Source organism: Myxine glutinosa, chromosome 10 (assembly GCF_964187855.1).
Source record: "Myxine glutinosa chromosome 10, kmMyxGlut1.1, whole genome shotgun sequence".
Taxonomy (NCBI): Eukaryota; Metazoa; Chordata; class Myxini; order Myxiniformes; family Myxinidae; genus Myxine; species Myxine glutinosa.
The window spans coordinates 118,309,475-118,318,128 of NC_136270.1; the positions used below are offsets into that span (position 1 = coordinate 118,309,475).

Below are 8,654 nucleotides of genomic sequence, written 5' to 3' on the forward strand. Positions count from 1 at the left end.
CTTCTATTCTATTTTATTATATTCTATTTTATTATATTATATTATATTATATTTTATTCTATTCTATTTTCTGTTCTATTCTATTTTACTTTACTTTATTTTATTTTATTTTATTATTTTATTCTATTCTATTTTACTTTGCATTATTTTCTTTTATTCTTTTATTCTATTCTATTCTATTCTATTCTATTCTATTCTATTTAATTATATTCTATTTTATTATATCATATTCTATTCTATTCTATTCTATTCTATTCTATTCTATTCTATTCTATTCCATTCTATTCTAATCTATTCTATTCTACTTTACTTTACTTTACTTTCATTTATTTTATTATTTTATTCTATTCTATTCTATTTTATTCTATTCTATTTAATTATATTCTATTTTATTATATTATATTATATTCTATTCTATTCCATTCTATTCTAATCTATTCTATTCTATTCTACTTTACTTTTCTTTACTTTCATTTATTTTATTATTTTATTATATTCTATTATATTCTATTTCATTTTATTTTATTATTCTATATTTTTTATTGTTCTATTCTATTTAGTTTTTTAATTTTTTTTATTGTTCTATTCTATTTTATTTAACTTTATTTTACTCTATTCTATTTTATTTTATTTTATTATTCTATTCTATTCTATTTCATTTTTAAATTATTTTTTATTATTCTATTCTATTTTATTTCACTTTATTTTACTCCTATTATATTCTATTTCATTTCATTTTATTATTCTTTTTTATGGGATATTGCCCGCCACAAAGCCTACAGGGCGGCCGGGCCACTCGAGGTGGGGGCTACACAAAGAAAACAAAAGCAGAACAACCGGCCCCTTGGATTGAAACGAGACAAATGTAAAAAAAATGTGTCTTCCAGAACAAAAAGAGCTGGGAGGGGTTAACTAGTCTGCTTCGAGATAACAATACCTCCACCCCCATTAAATTATATTCTATTCCATTCTATGAATTATTTTCTATTCTATTCCATTTTATTTTATTATTCTATTTTATTTTACTGTACTCCACTCTATTCCATTTTATTTTATTATTCTATTTTATTTTACTCTACCCTACTCTATTCCATTTTATTTTATTATTCTATTTTATTCTACTGTACTCTACTCTATTCCATTTTATTTTATTATTCTATTTTATTTTACTGTACTCTATTCTATTCCATTTTATTTTATTATTCTATTTTATTTTACTGGACTCTACTCTATTCCATTTTATTTTATTATTCTATTTTATTTTACTGTACTGTACTCTATTCCATTTTATTTTATTATTCTATTTTATTTTACTGTACCCTACTCTATTCCATTTTATTTTATTTTATTATTCTATTTTATTTTACTGTACTCTACTCTATTCCATTTTATTTTATTATTCTATTTTATTTTACCCTACTCTACTCTATTCCATTTTATTTTATTATTCTATTTTATTTTACTGTACCCTACTCTATTCCATTTTATTTTATTTTATTATTCTATTTTATTTTACTGTACTCTACTCTATTCCATTTTATTTTATTATTCTATTTTATTTTACTCTACTCTACTCTATTCCATTTTATTTTATTATTCTATTTTATTTTACTGTACTCTACTCTATTCCATTTTATTTTATTATTCTATTTTATTTTACTCTACTCTACTCTATTCCATTTTATTTTATTATTCTATTTTATTTTACTGTACTCTACTCTATTCCATTTTATTTTATTATTCTATTTTATTTTACGCTACTCTACTCTATTCCATTTAATTTTATTATTCTATTTTATTTTACTCTACTCTACTCTATTTCATTTTATTTTATTATTCTATTTTATTTTACTCTACTCTACTCTATTCCATTTTATTTTATTATTCTATTTTATTTTACTCTACTCTACTCTATTCCATTTTATTTTATTGTTCTATTTTATTTTACTCTACTCTACTCTATTTCATTTTATTTTATTGTTCTATTTTATTTTACTCTACTCTACTCTATTTCATTTTATTATTCTATTTTATTTTACTCTACTCTACTCTATTCCATTTTATTTTATTATTCTATTTTATTTTACTCTACTCTACTCTATTCCATTTTATTTTATTGTTCTATTTTATTTTACTCTACTCTACTCTATTTCATTTAATTTTATTATTCTATTTTATTTTACTCTACTCTACTCTATTTCATTTTATTTTATTATTCTATTTTATTTTACGCTACTCTACTCTATTCCATTTTATTTTATTGTTCTATTTTATTTTACTCTACTCTACTCTATTTCATTTTATTATTCTATTTTATTTTACTCTACTCTACTCTATTCCATTTTATTTTATTATTCTATTTTATTTTACTGTACTCTACTCTATTCCATTTTATTTTATTATTCTATTTTATTTTACTCTACTCTACTCTATTCCATTTTATTTTATTATTCTATTTTATTTTACTCTACTCTACTCTATTCCATTTTATTTTATTATTCTATTTTATTTTACTCTACTCTACTCTATTCCATTTTATTTTATTGTTCTATTTTATTTTACTCTACTCTACTCTATTTCATTTAATTTTATTATTCTATTTTATTTTACTCTACTCTACTCTATTTCATTTTATTTTATTATTCTATTTTATTTTACGCTACTCTACTCTATTCCATTTTATTTTATTGTTCTATTTTATTTTACTCTACTCTACTCTATTTCATTTTATTATTCTATTTTATTTTACTCTACTCTACTCTATTCCATTTTATTTTATTATTCTATTTTATTTTACTGTACTCTACTCTATTCCATTTTATTTTATTATTCTATTTTATTTTACTCTACTCTACTCTATTCCATTTTATTTTATTATTCTATTTTATTTTACTGTACTCTACTCTATTCCATTTTATTTTATTATTCTATTTTATTTTACTCTACTCTACTCTATTCCATTTTATTTTATTATTCTATTTTATTTTACTGTACTCTACTCTATTCCATTTTATTTTATTGTTCTATTTTATTTTACTCTACTCTACTCTATTCCATTTTATTTTATTATTCTATTTTCTTTTACTCTACTCTACTCTAGTCCATTTTATTTTATTATTCTATTTTATTTTACTGTACTCTACTCTATTCCATTTTATTTTATTATTCTATTTTATTTTACTCTACTCTACTCTATTCCATTTTATTTTATTATTCTATTTTATTTTACTGTACTCTACACTATTCCATTTTATTTTATTATTCTATTTTATTTTACTCTACTCTACTCTATTCCATTTTATTTTATTATTCTATTTTATTTTACTCTACTCTACTCTATTTCATTTTATTTTATTTTATTATTTTATTTTCCGCTGTAGTTGTGGTTTCGAGTGGGATTGGGGTGGGGAAGGTGAAGATATCCTTAAGCAAGAAGTGTAAGGAGAACGTTTCTCAATAATAAAAATAACCAGCCAAGTTGTGTACAACAACAATTTGGAAAGAAGAACATAAGGTTGGACTGAGTTACAGATGGGAAATGGCGGGAAGGGTGAGTTGTTGATCTGTTTGAGTTGCACACGGATCTGAGGAGAGGATTGGGATTAATATCGTAAAAGAGTTTTAGTTTCATCATCGGGGTTATCTTTCATCTTGTCGAGCATTATCCGCCGCAGACACGACACCTTGTCTGAGCCCGGGCCTTCGCTCCCGAAGCGCATCGTCCCGGAGCCCGTCCGAGCCAAGCCGTTCCGAGGTGCGCTGCCCATGAATATTTTAAGGAGCTCTCAACACGTCTGTTTATCCCGCCTTTTCGGGATAAGGTCAAAGCACGCCGGGTAACTGCGACGCGTGACGAGCCGTGCCTGCCAAGAGACCTCGCTCGTCTCCATGTGTGAGACCCACGCTCGCGCGCACGAGGCGCGACCCCAGGGAGGGCACGCGCACAACCCCAGACCACGCTCCTCAAGCCCCTTCAATTCCTAGTCTAATGGCGGAGATTCTTGATGACCTGAAGAATCCACCAAGAGCTCGAATTTAAAACCTGATCCACGTCTCATTCGCCTCTGCTAGCAAATGTAACCTTCTCCGTCATTGTGTGACACGTGATTACTGAGAGAGAGCCCCCCACGCCATGTAACTGTTTGTGACCACTCGGGAAGGTTACATATATTTTGTTACGGATATGAGGTGAGCACGTCGGGATGCACAAGAGGGTCGTTCAGACCCGCCGCCGCTCGACCTGTGTCCCTGAAGCCGCCAGGTATGGATAACTTGATCCGCGGCCTGACGGGTTGCTAAGCAACCGCAGACGCTGGTTAATGCAAGCAAATATGGCAGGGTCTCGTGCCCAGAGTCACGTTACCTTATTAACTCCGCCACCGAAGGTGGACCAATGTTATGTTTTCACTCCTGTCTGTCTGTCTGTCTGTCTGTCTGAACAGGATATCTCAAAAAGTTGTGGACAGATTCGCACAAAATTTGGTGGGCAGGTCGAGTATGTGACAAGGATGAAATGTTTAGATTTTGGTGAAGATCCGAAACCGGATCTGAATACGAGAATTTTTTAATTTTACAAGTGATTCTTCAACATTGAGAGAGAGGTAGGGCCAAAAACGATGTATAGCACGATGTTCCAAAAAGTTATGGACGGATTATGACAAAACTAGCTGGATGAGTTGATTAGGCGACAATAACAAGCCGATTTGATTTTGGTTCAGGTCCGAATCCAGATCCGGCCTATCATTCGGATACAAAACATAAACTCTTCAGCCCAACAGAGGTATGCGTTCCATCGAGGGCCTTTTTTAGCTCTATGATTTAATTACTTTAACTGGGGCACCGAGCTCTCAACGTTCCACCCGTCCACTTATCAGGTACGGCTGAGCGAAATTGTGGGTAACCATTGATGGAAAAGACACAATCTAACAGGTTTGAAAGATGTTTACCAAACAAAACAGCAAGCATTTATTTACAATCAAACAAGAGACAATACAGCAATACCCCGGCCTACGTCATTAATTGGTTCCATAAGCCGTGACATAACTCGGTTTTTGACGTAAAACGGGCGAGCAGTTTCACCGGTGGTCGTGTCGTGTCATCTGTGACGAACGAACGAGCTCAGGGTTCCGTGAACCCGGCCGCCCCGGGGATCGACGCTCGCCTCCGAGTCGTAGGCGTGCCCCGTCTTTCCTCGAGCGGTCAAAGTTGCGTGCTTCTTTTTTTTAGACGATGCGATTATACGCAGAAACGACGATGTACAAGCAGGCATTTGCAAATCCATGCACATGTGCACATGCACACGTCGATTGGTTCGTCGACGCCGGATGCCGGTGAGGTGCCCGACAAGGCACCCCGGCTCGAGGCATGACACGGTCGTTCGTTTCACATGGGCCCTGGGGCCTGACCACGTCACGGACACTGCACACTCTGCACGGTGACGTGACATGACGTGACGTCTGCCACGGACGGTCGTCCGAGCCGGCATCGTCGTCATGTTTCACCGTTGCCACGTTGCGTTGGTTGTTACCTTCGCAAAAGCGGAAGGTTATGTTTTGATCGCTGTGTATTTATTTGTATGTCTGTGTGTGTGTGTGTATGTTATTCGCATAACTCAAAAAGTATTCAACCGATTCGCATGAAATTTGGTGGGATGATAGGTTATTATACGGGACACATTTGATTAGATTTTGGGAGCAATCGGGTCAAAGGTCAAGGTCAAGGTCACGAAAAGGTCAAAATCGTATTTTTACCAAGTACAGAACAGTAGCTGCGGCGAAGGTATGCGCTCTACCGAGTGCCCGTTCTAGTTTTACACAGTAATGGAATAATCACAAAGATAACAGCGAAAGGCAAAGCAAGCACGCGACCGCAGCACAGGACAAAATGCATATGGCGTCGCCTTTGTTTTGAATGAGAACCAGCAGCTACGCGTACGTATACATACATTTATATATTTTTTTTAATGTGCTTTTTATTGTATTTTAAATTGTTTTTTTAGCTTATTTTATTGTTAATTTTTATGTACTATTTTATTTATTTTAAATATATTTTTTCACGTCCTCCTATTATGATGTAGGAGTGACGTAAAGTCGCACATAATGACGTTCGCTGAACTGAAATTGACTCTAGAAGAGTGGCGTAAAGTCGGATTTGACGTAGGTCGAAATGGCATAAAACAGGGTATTGCTGTAATCATGAAACACATATTACAAGCAGACCAATCAAAGACACAAAAGAGCAGACTTACCCCTGACATGTATGTTTTTCCCCTTCCTTGTGACTAGACACAAGAGACTGGTACCATCATTCAACTGGGAAAGTAGATTAGAAAGAGATGAGGAGATAAGAAGCAAAACGGAGCTTGGCACCAGCCGCTGGCTCACCTGACACAGACAAGGTGGGCCTGTGGCGATCGCACAATGGAGGGTAGGGGAAGGGTATGGAGCAAGGACCATGGGGTGTCGATGTGATGCTGGGAGTGGTGTAGCGTATCGATAATGTAAGCTTAGAGTAAAGGTGTGAGGTGCGAAACAGTGCCTCACCCACTTAGGGACAGAGGGTAACTCTTAGAGTTGTTGAAGCGCTTTGTGCATCTCAAGTAGTCAAATTAGGGGTTCTTTGGGAAAGCAAGAAAAGATCATGTAAGTCACAGTGGAGCTGCAGTGCACTGAAGACCTCACCCTCATGCTCGTCTCGCCCCATGCCGCCTGTCTCGGGCCAGCAGAACTCGTATCAGCGAAGGTAACTTGTCCCAGCTTTGCGCAGCCTGTCCCAACTCAGCACAGACACGCAGACAGGTTTCATCCCAAAAAGATCTCCAGCGCACACGAACAGCAGCGAGCCTTTCTGCACTTGGGCTTTTATGCCTCCGGCTCAGGGCATGAGTTCAGGGGGCAAGGGTTGCCACATGCTCTCTCTCACCCCAAGTGGGACATACTCATTGCCAAATCCCACACAATGCATGTTCCCCCATCCTGTGTACAAAATGAAGCACACTGTCTCAGCACATATACTAACGAGATAACTAACTCAGGGTTTGCTATATGTTGTGTAGAGCTCCCAGGGGGCGACCACCGGTGGCGTGTCTTCACTGCCCGTGGAATGAGGAAGTTCCAGCTACCTGTTTGCTGACCTTTGGCCCACTTATGCTATGTTGCTGTTAGCCGCTGGTTGCTGCGGATTGTGGAAAGTTAAACAGTGGACAGATGGATGACACGGGAACTTTAAGATTGCAGGGCGGGGGAGTAGGCGGGGCTTAGATACAACCACTGGGGTGGGGCTTTCTAAAAGGCTTCTAGTGCCTTCTAAAGCCGTGCTCAACACATTTCATTAATTACAGGAATTACATTACACTTATTCTAACATGTACAATTAAATAACTACTCTAATATATCCCACATTTTACCCCCGAGGCCAGATCGTAACAGTCATACATACATGACATGGGGATAACAAGACATATGGACGACCCTGTAGATTGTGTCCGAGATACAAACATTTATTTGGAATTGAGAGAATACACCCTTACTTGTTGTAATGGCATCATAGTAAGTACAATTATTGTTTTTATTGTAAAAAAGGAGGTATCATGAGCAATTCCCCAGCCTGCTTTCAAGTGAAATGAATTTTCATTACAACAGTTTCACGGAGAGATTAAAGAATTTAGAGAACTACGGTCCGTGCTGTGGAGACCCACAGTGAGTCCATAATTTTTAAATTCCATCTTTCCTGGACATCAAGACAATTACTTTGAATTGCATCGGATACCTTCGGAATGCATCGACGTCATCGACATTCCATGGACTTGATTGTATTCCATGGTCAGGCCTGGATCTTGGAGGCCGTGGGATGGCAGGATAGCTCAGACCTGCCAGAAATTCCCTCCCTTGCGGAGTCGAATGTGATTACTACTTCCATCCCTGTAGACCTTTTGCAAAGAGTGTTCTATCCTGGAGCACACTTCAGATGGGGATGTAGTTCTGCTTTTCCTATTTGTATTTGGAATGTTGAAAAGAAATCGTGGTTGTTTTCCGAAAAAAGTAGGTCCCCTCGTCTCTGTACCCTGGGCAATTACTTGAGTATTGCTGAAAATGTAAACTACTTTTTCAAAGAAAAATGGGTGTCTTAAGTTAGATTAGGTTAGGAGAGCACAGGCAAATGGCGTTGCTCTGTGTCTATGTTTACTTCTTGTTCATATTTCATGTTTAATCTGTCCACGTGGTAAAATGCATTTGCTTAAAGCAAGCTGTGGCCATGCGACGACGGGAGAGAGTCTGATTTTAAAATACAATCCTGCTGGAATCTGTAAGCAAATTCCCAATGTTAGGAGATGGTCGAAGGCCCTTCAGTCAATATGGGAGTGTGGGGTGATGGACTGGATGGCTGCTCAGCGCTAGTGTAAATGGAGCGGGAGCAGATTGCTTGCGAGTGAAGGAAAATGTCACCGTATTGGCTGTGTGTACCTGTGGGACCGGGTTCTCGTGGAGAGCAAGCCGGTGAAACCCGCACACCGGATTAGATTCCGCAGGATTGTACTGGGCCTCTGGGCTGGCAGAGGGACGGCCTCAGGACTCGAGGGTGGCTGCTTTGACTCCACTGGAGTGCCAGCCGCTCTTACGAGCATTGACGATACCAGTGGGGTATTGCTTGTCAAT

General features: G+C 36.5%; 1 protein-coding gene across 1 annotated transcript in view; it reads left to right on the top strand.

The window, feature by feature from the left end:
* Positions 1-8,654, top strand: part of LOC137433836 (CUGBP Elav-like family member 4) — a 577,562-nt gene that overhangs the window by 411,796 nt on the left and 157,112 nt on the right.